This window comes from Mytilus galloprovincialis, chromosome 6 (genome assembly GCF_965363235.1).
Source record: "Mytilus galloprovincialis chromosome 6, xbMytGall1.hap1.1, whole genome shotgun sequence".
In the NCBI taxonomy this organism is placed as follows: Eukaryota; Metazoa; Mollusca; class Bivalvia; order Mytilida; family Mytilidae; genus Mytilus; species Mytilus galloprovincialis.
In genome coordinates, this window is record NC_134843.1 from 60,364,333 (window position 1) to 60,384,390 (window position 20,058).

The 20,058-nt window shown below is 31.6% G+C and overlaps 1 protein-coding gene across 1 annotated transcript in view; it reads right to left on the reverse strand.

Annotated features, from left to right (window-relative positions):
* Positions 1-20,058, reverse strand: part of LOC143080022 (ficolin-1-like) — a 347,809-nt gene that overhangs the window by 102,454 nt on the left and 225,297 nt on the right. The gene's annotated exons all lie outside the window — the stretch shown is intronic.

Below are 20,058 nucleotides of genomic sequence, written 5' to 3' on the forward strand. Positions count from 1 at the left end.
AACAACAGTCCAAAAAACACAGCATACCATGAAAACGAACACTCCTAAAACAGCGAATAATCTTATGAGGTCAGGAAGGGTATTTAACTTTTTCATTTTGTTATTTCACAACTGCTTATAGTGTTTTACATACACAATGACATGCATTTGTATTTTTAAAGCTTATGTAGAAAATACTCAAAGCATATTTTATTCAAATAATTAAAGCGATTAAACTTCTAAACACATTTAATATAACTTACTATAACACGATTTTAAACTAAATCAGAAGCAGCCGCATTTTATTTAGTTCGTTTACATCCCGCTTTAGACAACCAAGTGTTTCTAAACAAGGTTACTTATTTCAATGTTGCCTACGATTTAGTCGCAAAGTAATGTTTGCATTTAAACAAGATTACAAAAAGTAAAACAGTTTGACTTCGTAAAAAACATATTTTAACCTCAATTACCTCGCATATATTCTTTTCTTACTTTAAATACCCCTTCTTTTATTATGGAAAACCATTCTCCTCCCTGATATTCACAATTAGCGATGTGCTATTTTAACATAGATTAACAAAATGATCGCTATTTGCAGATGGCATATTTTTGGGCAACTGCAAACACTTCAATAGAAGGCTGTTGCATGAACAATAATAATTGCATCTTAAAATTACAAAACAAATATTCCTTGACCTAAAACATATACATTTATCTACTTTTTTTGCATTCAAATATCGATTCCCCAAGATCTATTTTGCTTTTTGAATAATGTTTCATTTTTTTGAGGATTTGTGATAAATTTCAATTTTCGGGAAATTTTGCGCATCGAATCTCGAATTTTTTGTTTGATTTGGAAACTATGTATCATGTTCCATAAAGTTCATATGATCTTCTGGAAAAATTTTATGGTACAAGAATTAGAAAATGGCGTTTTATTTAGTAATCGCAAAAATTGGAATTTTTGTTCATGACCTTTGACCTTGATTTAACAAAAATTGCACCATACGATTTTTTTACGACCGGGCAAAACAGAAAGTACAGATTAACAGCTTTCGAATAATATATAATACAGCCGTGTGTTAGGTGGGTGCATTAAAGTCGTTAACTAAGCGTCTTTTTGAAATAAGTCACTCGCCTATAAGGAGATGTTGTATTAGTGCCAATGAAACAACTTTCCACCCAAGTCACAATTTGTAAACCATTAAGGGTCAAAGTACGATCTTCAGTACGGAGCATTGGCTTACACCAAACATCAAGCTATAAAGGGCCAAAAATTACTAGCGTTAAACCAACGCATTATTCAAAAGTTTATACAAGTCTATTGTGATTTTATGCATATGATAATTAAACTCCTAAAATAACTTATTATTGAAATGCTTACTTGAAATTTACGAAAGCCGAGAAGGATCATTCAAAATTCAAAATTCATAATTCAAATTTCTAAACTCAAAAATACTACATAAATCTTTTGGTTTTCCCCGTTCATACGAAAGTCAATAACGATTGCATTTGAAACAATTGGTAACACAGCGTTTTTGCAAATAGCAACCCTCTTTAGAGAAACACATGCTCTATCGTATCCGCAGTCTAAGTTTGAATGTTGTTTCTCTCAAAAGGAACATTCACAATGGAAAAATTAAATTCATCGCTTTTCCGTTAAAAATATCGACCGACCCGCGTTGTCAGTTTCTGTTCATGAATGTTCTGACTTTACTGTTACCTGAGCTATCATTATCTTAGACTCATTGATAAAGATTTGGATAACCTTAGTCCACTATTGCTGAGTTACTCATCTATGTAACGAATCAGAATTAAAGTTTAGACAAATCCCAATTATTTCACTTCAATTAATAAGCTCTTGTTTCGAGTCTTTCTCGTAATAATATATCAACACCTATTACTATTTTCCTTTTTGATTGATGTATAAAAACGTAATCCCTTTTTCTTCTTCCAATATGCAATAAAACGCTTAATCAAGACCTGTTTGATGTGCAGAACGCATGCATTTGCAGTCAAGCCCGGACATTTTGGGAACGAACGTTTAATTCGACGATTCGTGTAGAGGGATTGTCACTACCGCTGCACGCTATGTACATTGCACCAACTTTTAGGGGTTTTGTTGCAAGGCCAAATTCCAATCTTATCCAATATATCCTTATTTCCAGTGGTATTCCAAACGTTCACCCTTCATCCCGGTTGACCCCTATTACATGACGTACTTTTTGTATTAACTGTTAATTTTTCTCTCGTCATAAATATGCTATTAATATTTGCCACTTGAAGTTTCTCAAACAACAATCTCTTATCATACCCGGTTTTCTAAGTGAAGATTATAGTTATTAAATATGTTTGTATATACATACAACAGACAGATTTTGCAAATACTTTTTTCAAATTTTGATACAATGTTAGTGTTTATATAAACATATAAATGAGTCAAGTTTTTGACGAATTCCATTTATAATATGTTGTTTAGGAGTCAATGTCAACATTGTCAATGATTGAACGAAAGATGATATTTTTTTCATTACCTTTTGCATTCAATTTAATGATTCTTAATTGGATTACGCAATGTCATATTTATCATATATGATTTATCCAACAACATTTTTGAAACTGAATATAGAAGTATAGTTATAAAAAATCGAATGTGAAATCATACATAATCTATTAATAATATAACAAAGTCAAAACAAAGAACAAAATTCATTTGTAATAGTTTCACCAAACTGTCAAATCAAGTGTGCAAATTTTTCTTAAAAGATGAAGCAATAAACACTGTAAAATATACACGTTCTACGGTTGAACTCGTCATGATAGATCACTCAGATAATGACTTGAATTCATTTGAGAATGCAGATCAGTAGCTTATAAATAATTAGTCGCCAATAACATGGCTATTCAGGGTATCGATATGTTATACTGGAATTGTGTTATCCTAAGTATACGATATATGAGGGGGAAATTGCACAAAAAAGTAGCAATGCTAGATTGTTATAAAGTTTACATTCCTCCCTACTGGACACACGCATTCACAAGCACGTAAGAACAAGAACAGGGTTACTATACAAATAAAATCAAAATAAACACCTATATTACAATAACCAAGTGCGTTTAAAAAAAACTTGATTATGTATTTTATTTACAAAAGTATATATATATATGAGATATGATGGTAATGTTGAACATACGAAAGATGAAACTCGTTCAGCAACCCAGCTGACCGCAACTTTAACCGACGACGCAAAGCTCATCGGTCACACCTTAACAGATAGCTCGAACGGATGCCTAACGGATAACTATTTTTTAATCCGTTCATGTCCGTTCATGTCCGTTAGACGTCCGTTTTTATCCGTTATACGTCCGTCCATATCCGTCGCATGTCCGTTTTATCCGTCGACGTTCTGTCCGGTGGAAATTTTTGAGCATGTTCAAAACTTTTGTACGGTACTCCTCAGTTTCGTTTCCGTTTTGTATCCGTTTCGTTTCCGTTTTGTATCCATCACAATCAAGCAGCTCTTATTCAGGACAGACACTGCCCTTTGGCGGCTTTTTGAAGAACAAACCAAAACCAGTTACACAGAAACATTTTGAATATTTATGCCATTTACATGTACATGTATTATTATTGTCGCCTTTAATTTTTCTGTATATCCTGTTTATTCGTTTTATCCGGTACGCTTCCGTGTCCGTTTTATGCGGTACTCCTCCGTTGGCTGTATGTTCGACATCCGTTCTGTACAGTTCGTTTCCGTTTCTCGAACGTTGCATATCAGATGCGTGTCCGTTATGCATTTGGTACACGTCCGTTTTATTCGGTCAGTTCATCAACGGACTCCCAACGGATAGCAATTTTGTCGACGGACAACTTTTATTTTCATCCGTTAGGCGTCCGTTCGTGCTATCCAGTAAGGTGTGACCGAGGCTTTATAACATGTTGAAGCTGAGTGTCGCTATTATATGCCAAAACCATTAAACTATTGAAAATGTTAACATTTACATTAGTAAGACAAATGTTTTTGAGAATGTTATAATGAATTTAATACTAAAAAAATCTTCAATCACAAGTGCCTAGATGATATATGACCCATGTTTTGCTGGTGGAGTTTAATGTGGTTGGTTTGTTGTATTTTTGAAATAGTCACAATTTCCAGTCACAATTTAACAAGTTTAAAACTACGGATTATAAAATTAGATTAGTAGTTGTTTGGCAAATCTTTCGGGCAAATTTATAACAGAGAAAAATATATAATAATACAAAAGGTACGTCATGTAATTGGGGTCTACTGGATGAAGGGAGACAAATTTGGAATGCCATTAGAAATAAGGATGTATATGGTTGGACTAAAATTTGGCTTTACAACAAAACCCCTCAAAAGTTGGTGCAAGGTACTTAGCGTACAAAGATCATGGCAATCTCTCTACACGAATCATTGGCTAAAAGTTCGTTCCTTCATATGTCGGGGTGTGACTGCAAGTGTATGCGTCCTATACAGCATCAAAATACTTGGTTAAACAAGCGTTTAACTGCAGATACAAAAATACCAAGGGATTACGATTTTTTATACAACAATCAAAATGGAAAATAGTAGAAGTCGTTTCTACATGATTATGAGACGGAGCTTCTGAGTTAAAATGAAAATAATTGGGATTTATCTAAATTTAAATTATGATTCGCTACATAGACGAGTAACCGAGTTATCATGTACACTTTTTGAATATTCATTTTATTAAATTTACTGTTTGCTAAAGTATAAATTACTCTAAATTACAGGGATTTTCTGGTTACTTAACAGAAAACCCTTGCCGTTTTTGGCACAACCTTTTTGATCTTTTGGTCCTCGATGCTGTTCAACTTTGTACTCGTTTCGGCTTTCAAACTTTTGTATCTGTGCGTCACACATAGGTCTTGTGTGGACAAAATACACTTCTGGCGTATTAAAATTTTGAACTTGTTGCCTTTTGTTGGCTGTTGTTCGTGTGATTCTTTGTCAATTGTGTTCTCCAATTTATTTATATTGTAGTCCTGTGTTGTCATTTTGATGTTATATTTCACATGGCCATAAAAGTGCGAGGTTTGGCATGCCACAAAACCAGGTTCAACCCACCATTTTTTCCTTTAAAAATGCCCTGTACCAAGTCAGAAATATGGTCATTGTTATATTATAGTTCGTTTCTGTGTGTATTACATTATAACGTTGTGTCGTTTGCTTTCTCTTATTTTTGAGTGTAAATTCACATTGCGATAAGACGTGTCACGGTACTTGTCTATCCCAAATTCATGTATTTGGTTTTGATGTTATATATATATGTTATATTTGTTATTCTCGTGGGATTTTGTCTATGTGTGTTACATTTTAGTGTTATGTCGTTGTTCTCCTCTTATATTTAATGCGTTTCCCTCGGTTTTAGTTTGTTATCCCGATTTTGTTTTTTGTCCATGGATTTATGAGTTTTGAACAGCGGTATACTACTGTTGCCTTTATTTACAGGACCCATTACATTGTTTAAGTGAGTGTGTGTTATAACAAAACTCGATAACATAGCTTTCAATAGTATATTAAAGTCAAACTTTATTAGCTTACGTAAGAACGGGAAATGCTAATAGATTAAGGAGGATTTTTAAGTTTGAATTTTGAATTATGATTTTTTTATTTTTAATTATGAATTTTGAATTTTGAATGATCCGTCTCAGCTTTCGTAGAAATTGACCAATTCATGTATTTGATAAACAATTCATAAAATATCGGTGGCCGTTGGCAATGACTGTAATTAGAAAACAAAACTGCAAATAAGTACTAAATCAAAATACCGCTAACCAGATTGCAGAAGCATGACACTTTTCTTACAGTGGTTTCCGCTTAAATGACTTAAAATGGGGAAAACCTTTGACCGGAATTCGGTGGACAAATATTGTAATGAGTTAATATACCGCGACCACTTAGCTGCTAACATTGAGGTTGAGATGATTCCAATCTTAATTGACTAAGATTAGAACTAACCCTGTCGAGGTTCTTTCGTTCGCTATGAAGATTCCAGCTTCCTTCACTTAACTGATCCAAATCATTTCCTAACTGTACCCCAAAAATAGAGTGTTAGTGTAGAAGAAAGAGCATTCTAAATTGGTGTGCAATGAACTGGAATCTATGGCAGTTCTCTATTGATTTTAACCTTCAATACAATCTTCTTTGTTTATAAAAAACAAAAAGAGGATATAGTGTGATGGCCGGTGAGACAGCTCGCCACGAAAGACCAAATGACACAGAAATTAACTGCTATAGCTCACCATACGGCCTTCAAAAATAATCAACACATATACCGCATAGTCAGCAATTAATTAAAGGTCCCGATATAGAACATGTAAAACAATTCAAACGAGAAAACTAACGGCCTCATTTAAAATGTACAAAAAAACAAATATGTAACACAGCAACGAACTACAACCACTGAATAACAGGTTAGTGACTTACGACAGGCATATAGATACAGAATGTGGCGGGTAAGTCATGTTAGCAAGATTCCAACCTTCCCCTTACCTGGGTTAGTGGTGTAACAGTACAACATAAGAACGAACTATAAAAGTCAGTTGAAAAAGGCTTACTATGAATTTTCACTTCTGTTCTCGTACTACCAACAACAAAATTATCTATTTTGTAAAATTATATTTTCGTTCTCCATAATTATAATATATACTTTTGTTTTAATTTGACTTTGTTATTTGGTACTATTATTACACTACTCAACAGTTCATTTGAGCAGGCTTTTTTGTAACTCAAATTACAGGTAAGTTCCATTTACAGTATTCCTCATGTAATACACAACGTTCTATCAAACAAACATGAGCTTTGCTCATTGTTGAAGGCCGTACAGTGACCTATAATTGTTAATGTCTGTGTCATTTTGGTCTCTTGTGGACAGTTGTCTCATTGGCAATCATACCACATCTTCTTATTTTATAATTCATTACCTGTATATAAAAATATAAAATGTTTGAGAAACGTGACCTCACCGAATGATTATGCGATTCAATAAAGTTGTGTTTATGTATGAGTTCCTCTTACCTTCGAAGGACTTTTGGAATTCTCGTGTAGATTCCATCCAATTTATTGCTAAATGTGACGAACCAGATAAAGGCGTTGTTCGCTCTAAAAATAATTAAAAACGTTAAAAGCTAGATCTTAGAAAACATTCCGATCTGGTTCTGACTCACAATATTCCCGTTCAAACTTTAAATAATATCAATTAACTACTACTATGATATACTAAGCATACTAAATAATTTATACTACAGAGGACGATCAAAACAATTACGAATAATCTTGATAGTATGGATTTTTATTGCCCGTTTGTTTTCCCGTTAGAATTGTTTTCCCGTTTGAATGGTTTAAGTCTAGACATTTTTGAGCTTGCTGTTCAGTGTTAGCCAAGGCTTTGTGTTGAAGACCATACTTTGACCCCTAATGGTTTACTTTAACCAAATGTGACTTGGATGGAGAGTTGTCTCTATGGCACTCATATTACATCTTCTTATATCTATAGATATTGGGATGTGAAAGTTTTTATGATATTCATTATAATTGAAAATTTATAATATGAGGTAACGCGAAATGACACCATAAATCCAGGATTAAAATTGGAATATGAACACGGATAGGGGATGGATACGAAAGACGTTACTTCAATAAATTATGAAACTTTTGAGGTCCAAGGTCAGAGGTCATGCATGTTTGATAATACAAAACACATCGTCTTAAGGTGGTACCTAACACTACAGGGAGATACCTCTGTAAAGTCGGCTAAACGTTTTAATTACGTTGTGTTGTAAAAGATATATTAAGCTTCTCAATGATCAAATTGGTGTTTGTCAAACTGCTATATAACCAGTGTAATTTTTCTGACAAAACGCTTGGTTCAAAATTTTTGAAATTTTTATATTTTTGTTAAAGGGTCAAAGTAAATACTTCGACAAAATTTTATGAAAATTAAACGAGCCAAATTAATTTTAGTGAAAGTGTTAGGTACCACCTTAAGTATTAAACATCTGATTTAACGTTTATTGTGCGTAATTTGTTGAATTACACGATCAATATTTGTCTATACAGACTTATATTGTTGATTATCAAAATTGATTCTGGTATAAGTATACTATTAATGCTCTTTGATGCATTACCTATCATATACTTTTCAAATTATGACTTTTTGATTTGATACTATCATTTGAAAGTTCCGTTCAGAATTTTTTTAACTCAAATTACAGGTAAATTCTATTAACATTCTCCATAATATAAAAACAATCACGTTCCTCCAACAAAAAAATCTGTACCTGTATACAAAAATATCAAATGTCATTTTGAGAATTGGAACTTGTCAATTTATCATGTGATAAAATAAAGTGGTGTTTGTATAGTGTGGTCCTATTACCTTCTAAGGACTTGAATTCTTGTGTAGATTCTTTCCTTTGTCTTGGTTTAAATGGTGAAGAAAAGGCAGGCGACGTTTGTTCTAAAAATGCTGAAAAACGAAATAAGGTAGATCTTAGAAAGAAATCCGACTATCACCGAAAGTAAACCGTAACACCTAAATCTGCTTTTTTGTCACCACGGCATATAAAAATACAACCTAGAAATACAAAAATATCTCAACAAAACTTACAATAGTGTGTTCTATCCTGAATATGTACTAAATATTCCATATTGCTAGAAACAGCAGAATGATTTAGGAAATTTGAGGCCCCAGGGAAAATATATTTGCCTTCCCCCTGGGTCATAAAACAAATAATTTGACTTGTAAATGTTATGAATTTATGATATAAAAGTTCTTGATATAGAAACCAATAACTATGCTTGGAAGTTATGCAAAACTCTGATGTAAGCAGTCATCTCTATAACATTTTCAATGAATTTTTATCTCAGACTGGTATCTACATACATACAACTATTGTCAATATGGCTTTGCTTGACCCTATATAGTATATATATACAATGTGGTAGCTAAATTGTGTCAGATAAATGATTGACCATTTGAGGCACAACATATGAACTTTAATTGACAAATAGGCATACAGTAAGATGTGGACTGGAGACCGAGGCAGGATTGGATACTTTATATAATCTTGAATGTTGTAATGATTGACTGCTAAAAATTACATTTATAGAATTCTAGTATGCTTTCAATATGTTATCAAAACAGTTTTAAACAGGTTTTTGGCATTTTTGTTCAGAAAATATGCAAATAGGGTAAACTGGCAATAATTAAAGTCTTGCTTTCAAATTCTTTAAAACATTGAAACAGGGGAGGGGGTATGAAATGTACAGTATAGAAAAAGTTAGAGTAAATGCAGTGATTTCTTTAAGGCTATAATTCTGATAAATGAGTATTAATGTGAGAAAAACTGATTTTAGAGAGTTTTCTATTTAAATTAATGTGTGTATAGGATGCACTTTGTAAATACAGCTGTTTCTCAAACCACGACTCTTTTGGGGATATCTTGAATATTCATAGAAAATTAATTTTGTTTACATACTGGTTCCCAGTTAGGCTCCCTGTTCCATCTCAAAGAGACATAACTTGGGAATGTTACCAGTAAGTATACATGTGCATAGTGTTTATATTGAAATCTATGGTAACCCTTTATTCAAGGTAGGGGTAGTTAAGAAAATTAGTGTTAGTTTAAACTCTGAAAAGTTTGGGGCATATAAACGTTGAAAATATGCCGCACAGCCCTATATTTTAACTTTGAAAAAAATTGTAGTGCATATGAACTTTCAATTCTAGGATAAAAAAAAATAAAAACTTCATACTAAAAGCGATACAGTTTTAGCCGTAAAAGGAGTTCCTATGGGAAATTGCATTGTCAATATTTACAGAAATGCAACCTACATAAATGACATTTCCTAAATTGATCATTACATAAATGACATTTCCTAAATTGATCATTACATAAATGACATTTCCTAAACTGATCATTACATCAATGATATTTCTTAATCTGATCATTACATCAATGACATTTTATAAACTGATCATTGCATAAGTTATATATCATAAACTGATCAAACCATTCAATTATTCTACTCCAAATATAGGGATTCTTGTGGAATAAAGAGGCTACTTTTTTATATCAATAGTTTATTTCAAACCAAAAGCAATACAGCTTATAGGTATATCCTAAATATATACATGTACATCATAACAGAACATTTTAAATACGATCGGAGGCAAGACTACATAGTATAAATTATTCAGAGTATTGTCATAAAAAAAAATTACATCTGTGGCGTATTTCAGATATTTTCCTAAATAGACAATTCCGATACATTCTTCGTTGATAATAATTGAACTAATTCAAAATCAGATGCATTTGTATAATAATACCCTTTTAGTTTTTGTTTTTTAGTGAATCTGCCATATTCAATATTTAATGTGTGTGAGCACAGTCTTTACTTAGTTAAAAATACATTGTGGACTTTTTTGTCAAATAAAACTGCAATTGAACATTATCCACAAGATGTTTATAGATAGTTAATTTTGATGATGAATCGAAAAACATGTTTTTTTCTTGCAGAAAATGGTCAATAACTTTTGTTTGAATAACAGCAGTCCGTGCATATCAAACATGCCCAAAACCTAAGCTAATTAACATACATTTAACATTATTAACCTATGATGATTTATTTCCTGAGTCACACTCATCATACATATCATTATATATAGCACTAAGAAAACAATTTCTCGTCCGTCAATCTAATATTTTAATATTTTTACTTTACGAGGTATCAATAAAGGAAATCTTCCCAACTCAGAATAAACCCTTGCGGTAGCAGTGGATTTTTTTTATCATCTAAAATATTTTTACAAAATTCTATATGAAGTTTTTTTTATATCAGATGCCAAAAAATACTTTTATAATCTATAAAACAACAATAAAACTTTTTCTTTTATCCCAAATATTTAGTTATAATTAATTGTAAGGTAAAAATAGCAGAAGTTGTGCCATGACCGGGTCGGAACCCTAACTGAGCATCAGTTAAAATGTAATTTTCGTTAGCCCAAAATATGAGCCTTTCATTAATAAAAGTAGTCAAAAGTTTGCAGAAACAACTGCTTATGGTTATACCTCTATAATTATCAGTAACATTTACATCTTTTTTTTATGCACAGGAATAAGTATTCCTTTACACAACTGTTTCTGCAAATATCCAGTTTCAAAAGTAACATAAAACAATTGAACAATAAAAGGCACGAGAATATCTTTTAAATGTATAAAAACCCATTTAACAAATTATCAGTACCAGGCGATTTGTTAAATTTTAACTTTAACAAAACTTTACACACTTCTTCTTGAGTAATAGACGCACCAAGCTCGTTATACACACGTGCTTGGTTACCAGTTTCAAAATCATCGGTAATATTATGACTGGTTTCAGCAGTTAGGTTTTTTGAAATGATCACAAAAATCTGACGACTTTAAATTACACTTAGTGTTCTGCTTTTCTTTTTTGAATACAAGAAAAAACTGTCTCGGATTATGTTTTCGCCAATAGTCAATTTGGTTTCCTTCCTACCTCAAGTAATTTCTTTTAACACAATTTTCATACGATTTGTACTTCTTTTTGAATTGATCAGAATTTGGCGATTCAAATTTTTTCTGTTTCTATTGAAACGCCTAATCTTACATTGATATCGGAGAAGGGACGACACTTTGCACATTGCATGCAGATTTGTCTTATATTATCAAACGGTCGCGGTGATAACGTGTCATTTACAAGCAGTCCATGGTGTGATCATCATCTGGACATCAGAAATTTGTGGACTGAGATTATGAATATGATCAGTTACATACAGTTGTAATGACTATACCATTAAAGTTATATTTGAATATTACTTCCATGGATATACAATATACATCAATGATAACAAGTCCTTATAGAATTACATTAATTAAACAGTTTCGGTCATGTTGACTTATTTGATAACTTTGATGTATTGACTTTTAAGACTATAACAATTTCTGTATTTTTAAAATTTTTGTCTTACTATAGCCAAAAAAAATGCTTTAAAAGGCAAAAGTAGAAGTGGCAAAACAATAATTCCTTTAATTGGTTTACCGACACCTTTAGGCAAATTAAGATATGTCTTAATATTTATTTACTTATCGACGACCTTCTTTAAATGTGATATTTTGCATTACTCAAACTAGAGCATATCAATTCGAAGGCAAGTGGAATTATAGAGTGTAGCACATTTCAAATTAAAATATACTGACTGACTTTAAAAACGCAATACTCATTTTGTATATTTATTTTACCAAATCATGATCGATCCTCATACATCTACTATTTATGCTTATCAATTTCCTTTCTCTTTCGAAAAAATGACGTCTGACTAACCTGTGGTTATTGAACATACCGGATTATTGAGATCGCACGAATTTCAGAAAGCGAAATTTCGAACCAATAAAAGATTTTTTCATTTTTTCTTCTTTGTGAAACAGTTGTTTCAATCCTTGGCCACACTTTATTCAGTTAAAACGTTGCATCTCCATATTGCAAAGACTGAGGAATAAAAAAAAAATGAATCAACTCATTAGAATACTGCAAACAGGAAAACGCGAAAGTGTTGCAATCAAACAATTTGACGTCAGAAACTCGTCTAGCTGTCCTTCCGACAACAATGCCAGTTGACGGGATTTGTTGAAGACCATCAATGACCAGATCAATATGTAGTGACAATGCAACGATAATAAAATTTGATTACGGAGACAGGTCTACGGCCGCAACGTCACTGCTAATCAAATTGCTGAATGCCATTTTGCACAGATTTATGCCATTAATGTTTCCCATTAACTGAAATGCCAAAGAATTGATTGCAGAAAACATTTAAAGCATTAACGTTTCAACCGCATAATTGCCAAAACCAATTGTAATGGAACAACATCAAAATCAGAAGGTGCAAAACAGAACTCAAAACGTGCCGAACAAAATTTGTTGACCTTTCTGACAATCATTTTGGCGTTTGTTACAAGCAGTCATTGCTTTTGACGGTGACACGTTTATTTGTAAGTGGAAAACGAGGATTTCAGTATACCACAATATATGAACAATGAAAATGACGTAATCAATTCAACCTTCGAACTGGCATTTATTTTTTTAAACTTTGAAGTAATGAAATAACTTTCTGTTCATAAGTTTGTTTCCAAAAAAGGCATATTTGAAAATGGGAATTAAAAAAAATAATCTAGTTTTGCGTTTCTTAAGACGGTTAGTATATGTCCAACATTATAATAGCCTTTTTTTTTCTTGGAAAATGTAAAAAAAAATACTTTTCTGTTTAACCATTTAATTAATATTAAGAAGATTTGGTTGATTTATTATTATTGTGGGTTTTTTACATACCTGTTATAGATTGCATTTCTGTAAATATTGACAATGCAATTTCCCATAGGAACTCCTTTTACGGCTAAACCTGTACCACTTTTACTATGCAATTTTGAAAAATCTTATCCTAGAATTGAAAGTTCATATGCACCACAATTTTTTTTCAAAAATACAGGGCTGTGCGGCATATGCCCTGAACTTCTCAGAGTTTAAACTAACACTAATTGTCTTAAATGCCCTTCCTCGACTGTAGGGTTTACACAGATTTCAATATAAACAATAAACATATGTATATTTACTGGTAACATAACGAAGTTATGTCTCTGTGAGATGCAACACAGAGAGCTTTACTGGGAACCAATTTGTAAACAAAATTAATTTTCTATGAATATTCCAGATTTCCCAAAAAAGGCGTGGTTTCAGAAACAGCTGTATTTACAAAGTGCAACCTATACAAACATTTTTTTGAAATAGAAAACTCTCTAAAATCTAAATATTTATCAGAATTTTAGACTTAAAGAAATCACTGCATATACTCTAAGATATTCTTTACTGTACATTATATACTCCCTCCCCTGTTTCAATTTTTTTAAAGAATTTGAAAACAAGACAGCTTACCCTATTTGCATATTTTCTGACATAAAATGTCTAAATAGATATAGGAAGATGTGGTATGAGTGTCAATGAGAAAACTCTCCATCTAAATAACAATTTATAAAAGTAAACCATTCTAGAACCTGCTTAAAACTGTTTTGATAACATATTGAAAGCATACCAGAATACTGTAAATGTCATGTTTAGCAGTCAATCATTCCAACATTCAAGATTATATAAAGTATCCTATCCTGACTCTGTCTCCAGTCCACATTTTACTGTATGCCTATTTGTCAATAAAAGTTTACATTTATTGTCTCAAATGGTCAGTTTAGAATTTGTGTATCATCTGTAACCATATATCTTACACAATTTAGCTAAAATATAAACTAGAATGTGTTCAAACAAAGCCATATTTGCAATAATAATATATATGCAGATACCAGTCTAAGATATAAATTCGCTTTTAAAAAATGTTATAGGGATGACTGCTAACATCTGATATTTAACTTCCAAGCACAGTTATTGTTTTCTATATAAAGTACTTTAAAATAAAAAATTAATGTATTTACAAGTTAAATTATTTGTTTTATGACCCAGGGGGTAGGCAATTTTGTAAGATTTTTGCCCCTGGGACCTTAAGTTTCTAAAATTATTCTGCTGTTTCAAGCAATATGGAATATTTAGTACATTTTTAGGATTGAACACACTATTATAAGTTTTGTTGAGATATTTTTGTATTTCTAGCTTGTATTTTTTATGCCGCGGTAACAAAAAAGAACGATTTATGTGTAACGGCTTACTTTTGGGATGTCGACAGGTCACAAACACCCCGTAAATAATTTTCAGGAAGGATCTATGAGTTTCAATGACTGCAAAGAGTAAATATAAGCACTTCTTAACAATTTAACTTACATATATGCAAATATTATGAATTAATTTTGAATTCAGGACTTTTAGTAAACTATGTATACTGTAAACTGTGAATTTATGCTGAGTCATCATATTTAAGGCCCAGGATTCTATCAATCTTCATGAAATATTTATAAAACTTCATATTTGAGTTCATTTCTTTAAAATCTTTTAGATAAAGCAAATTCGGTAAAATTCTGTATGTTCTCTTTTTTTCACCCAATATAGGTTGCATATCTGTAAATATTGACAATGCAATTTCCCCTAGGAACTCCTTTTACGGCTAAAACTGTACCACTTTCAATATGAAATTTTGAAAAAAAAAATCATATCCTAGAATTGAAAGTTCGTATGCACCACAATTTTTTTCAAAGGTCAAAATATAGGGCTGTGCGACATATTTTCAACGTGTTTATGCCCTGAACTTCTTAAAGTTCAAACTAACACTAATTTTCTTAACTGCCCCCTCATCGACTGTAGGGTGTCCACAAATTTCATTATAAACAATAAACACATGTATATATTTACTGGTACATTCCCAAGTTATGTCTCTGTGAGATACAACACAGAAAGCATAACTAGGAACCAGTATGTAAACAAAATTAATTTTCTATGAATATGCAGGATCTCCCCAAAAGAGGCGTGCACGTGGTTTTAGAAACAGCTGTATTTACAAAGTGCAACCTATAAGAGCCGAGCAAGACATTGAAGGACATTTTAATTATATGAAAGTAACAGTTTTAGTCACTTTGATTCTGAGCTAAGTAATTATGTTTAAAAATACATTTTATTCACAAGATAAAACCCAACCGACATAAAATATAGTTAAATGTTGTATTTGTTTATATTTTGGCAGTTTTGGGGGAAGGTCATAAACGGGAAAGATGTCTCAAAACAAAATTCCTCTAGATTACGCATACAGTGGTCATGAAGAATATTGCCTTCGATAATGGAAAAGATGCTCTCTCAATGTTCTTTTTATGTTCGTATTTGATATCATTTTTCATGTTTTTTATTCCATCGTCACTGATGAGTCTGGTGATGTCCAAATGCGTCCAGTGTATAAAAAGTGTTTTTGTCATTTGGTCTCTTGCAGAGAGTTATCTCATTGGCAATCATACCTCGGCTTCTTTTTTTATTGATCGCATTTGAATAAACTTTTTTCGACTAAAAATAAACAGGATACTAATCCAATAAGTGTACAATGACAGGCCTATCAGATGGTGCATTATGTGCATAGTCTGATGAGACTTTGGCATTGATGAAAACTAAAAACTAAGTCCTGTGACATGACTATATTCAGTTGTACTCATATTTTTGAAAAGTATTTCAAAAGATACTGTAACATATCAAATTCTGTTCTATTGTTTTAATTCCTTTTGTTCCTTTAATCAATTGAAAATGTAAAAAGTTTATTATTAAGATTTTTTTTTTTTGGACAAGTAACAATTTCATTCGGACAAGTAAGTTTTGGTATGTACTTGTCCTACTGGACAAGTTGAAAAAAAAAGTTATTGTAGAGGGTCCGGTCCGTGTATATTTGCGTCCATTCGTTTTTCATTTTGAAATATCAAAAACAAAAAACGGAAGTATTTTCATTTTTTGTTTTTGATTTCTCGAAAACCAAAATGAAAAACAAAAGTGTTTTCATTTTTCGTTTTTGATTTCTAGAAAACCACAATGAAAAACAAAAGTGTTTTCGTTTCTCGTTTTTCGTTTTTAATTTTTCTTAAACAAAAACGGAAAACGAAAGTGTTTTCATATTTTTTGTTTTTGATTTCTCTAAAACCAAAATGAATATCAAAAGTGTTTCCGTTTTTCGTTTTTGATTTTACTAAAGATTTAGAATAATTTTGTATTTAATTTTAATTATATCTCGATTTGTAATGTAAAATGTTTACCTTTCTTGTTTCACAGTCCAGTGGGCGAACTGGTGACAAAATATTACCTCCCCTGTAAACAGTTAGCTCTTCTGACTAGAGGTAATCGGTAAAGAAAAACGGACGATGCTGTAATTGTTTAGTTTGTTAAAAATGAGCTAGCACAAACGAACTAAGATGTGTCAACATAATGTGAATATGATTACGAATCAGGTAAAATATTTATTGTTAAGTTTATCACCTCATTGTATCATCATATGATAGGTAAATGCGTGAATTTTTGATTTTCAGTGTCGTTAGGGTTCAAACTTGTAATCATGCCATCCTTTCATTATTTTTTTTAAATACTATCCAATGGTCGGAACACCTTGATTTTCTCCCAATTTGTAAAATTGATTATGTTGCATGATATATATTTTTATCGGTGGAAAAAATTGATATGCAGCAAAGATTGGCAGTTTTTAATTTGTGTTGCTATGTGAAATAAAGGGAAGTAAATTAAAGTAAAAGAAGGCGCGCTTTTTCAAATAGTAAACAATTTAATTCAGATGCATAGTATTTAGTCAAAAGATAAAGAATATTGTAGAAACTTGTTAGAAATTCATCTAATTTATAAAAGATATACAACATGACATACTGAAATCTGAAAAGGGGTAAAACCACCATACCTTGAACAAATTCAGTAAAAAAAAGGGGGGGATGCTACGAAATTTAGATTTTATTTATTTGTTGTCGACAGCCAAAAGATGATTTGACATGCAACTAACTACTTTTTCAATTTCCTTGTAAAGTAAAATTGGCTTTTTTTGGGGGGGTCTCTGTTCATTGTGGTCTAATATTTTCAGGTTCTCTTTGGATTGCCAAATAATATTATAATCATCTAATTGAATGTTCAAATTATTTTTGCAGCGATGGTCTGTATGGAAGGAAGACTGTCATAAAACCCAACAGTTCCGGATGGCCCTTTAAACTAATTGCTTAACATCAATAGCGATGTAAGATTCAAAGCTTAGCCAGGTTTTCCTTGTAATTGTGGCAGAAAAACCACTAGACAGTGTCTGGCATTGAAAGGATATCAAACGGATGTTTTATGGAATGATTTTCGTACATATGGCAATCATATGCATAGGAATGTGGAGCTAGTTTTTTTCATGCAGCAATTTTTAATTTCCAATATAAACTCCGAAAAGACAAGAGCATAGAAATGTATACCAATGAGAAACATTCTTTGTGAATAAAATCATTCCAAAACTTTAATGTGTCATTAGTGTTGCATTATTTATCAGTAGAGATAATCAGATTCCAGTAAGATTGCCCAACTGAAGGTTTTTGTTGGTAATGTTTTGTAAATCTTAGTTGTTTTGACAAGCTGGGCTGTGCAGGTTGCCCGGCTGCCCCTTTCAGTGTGAGACAATATTTTGTTTATTGTAAACAAAATCACTGATTCAAGACTGGAGCGGGCCCCTTTTAGGCAGTTAGTGCGAATCCCTTAGGTTTCAACCATTACATGCAATACGGGGGGAGGGGGAAGATTTTTTTTACCGAGTCAAACATTTTTCCTAATAATAATACATTGAGATTTAACATATACTTTGCTATATGTAGTGTTTATATTAAAGTATTGCCAACAAACTTCATTAAATTTAGGATCATAATATTGTTTAAAAAAAACCTTACCCCCTGTACATCATAAAAGTGCATAATCTTCTGTAACACTCGTGCATGGTTAATTCGGATCTCATATTTTCTATTCCGATATTATAAGAATTCGAAGGTTCATATCACTTTAATATAATTCAAAAATTTTCTGGGATTTTTTTTGCTATCAACGTTGAACCTCGAGGTTACACACATTGTAGTAAAAAAAATCCAAGAAAAACGTTGAATGTAAATGATATGCACCTTTAAAATTTTATATTGTAGGACTCATGTTGTTCAAACATAATGTGTTAATCAATTATGTGATGATTTTGATAAACTTCACATTAGGTAATCTTTCACGTATATTGATTACATTATATCGAGCTGTCCCAACGATATACTTGTCGGTGTGCTCGATAATACGAATTTACCGACATTCATATAGACAAAATGAAACAACTTTGAAAAATTCTTGTGACGAAACTACATTTCGGAACACGTTAAAAATTAGATACTCAGAAAGCTACATTATTAAGGTTTGATATATATTTTTTTCAAAAAAAAAGAAAAATATGCAGTCAAATCTGGCAGTTTTTTACACACCCCTATGTTGAACAATAGGTTGTTCAATTAACAGCATGTTTGGCAATAAAAAAATCATATATTAACAAATTTAGCTTTAACATATACTTTATTTATAGTGGTTGTATAAAAGTTAGATAATGGTTTTGTGTTTTAAGAGATATTCATCCCTATGCATATCGGTTTTTATGCGTAAATTGTCTCTCCTGTTTTTAGACCTTTTCTATCTCTTTCATAAGAAGAGTGACTTTTCTATTGTTCTAGTGTCACTGGAAATCCCACTGAGTCATTGATAGTAAATGTATTGCCAATGTAAACACCGTGGTGTTCTTTCAACATAATGTAGACAAAATAGACCGCATGACAATTCTGAATTGAACTACGGTGATATAGTAATCAAAGACTTTCAAATTACTTATATCGTTGATAAAGAATACATTATTATATTTAAATATTAAACGAATCACAAATTTAAATTGTACAATATAATATTATATAAAGATGGTACAAATAAATAGATTGATGACAACATCACACTAACAAGGGAGGTAACTTCTATTAAAACTGACAAAAAAACTAGCCCGGTCGTTAAAGTATACATGCACAGCGGTTGTCAGATCAATACTACTTTAATCGAAGAAAATGTCGACGAATGCAAAAATCTTTAACAATCTGAACAATAAGGGTGCGTGAACTTTACTTTTAAGTTTAGAAAGGTTGATCTAACATTATTAGAATTGATGAACAAGGTCCATCTGCCAGTATTTTACGAACAATTTTGCTTGATCAATAGATTAAAAAACAAATTTCCGCAATTTCACAATTCAAACTGAGATAAACATTCAATTATTTTGCCATTAAGAGGCCTATTCGGTATAAGTTTTGCTTATTTGTGAAGGCTATATGGTGACTTTAACTAGAGCTAGGGCGTTGATGGGGGATTATGGAATTGAGAATAGTGGACAAAAAATATAAATAATGGACCAAGAAATAAATAAAATAGCGAGAATATTGGTGTTATAAAATATAAAGAGAAGAGGATAATTGGCAAAAAGTATAAAGAATAGAGAAATATGGCTTAAATATCAAAG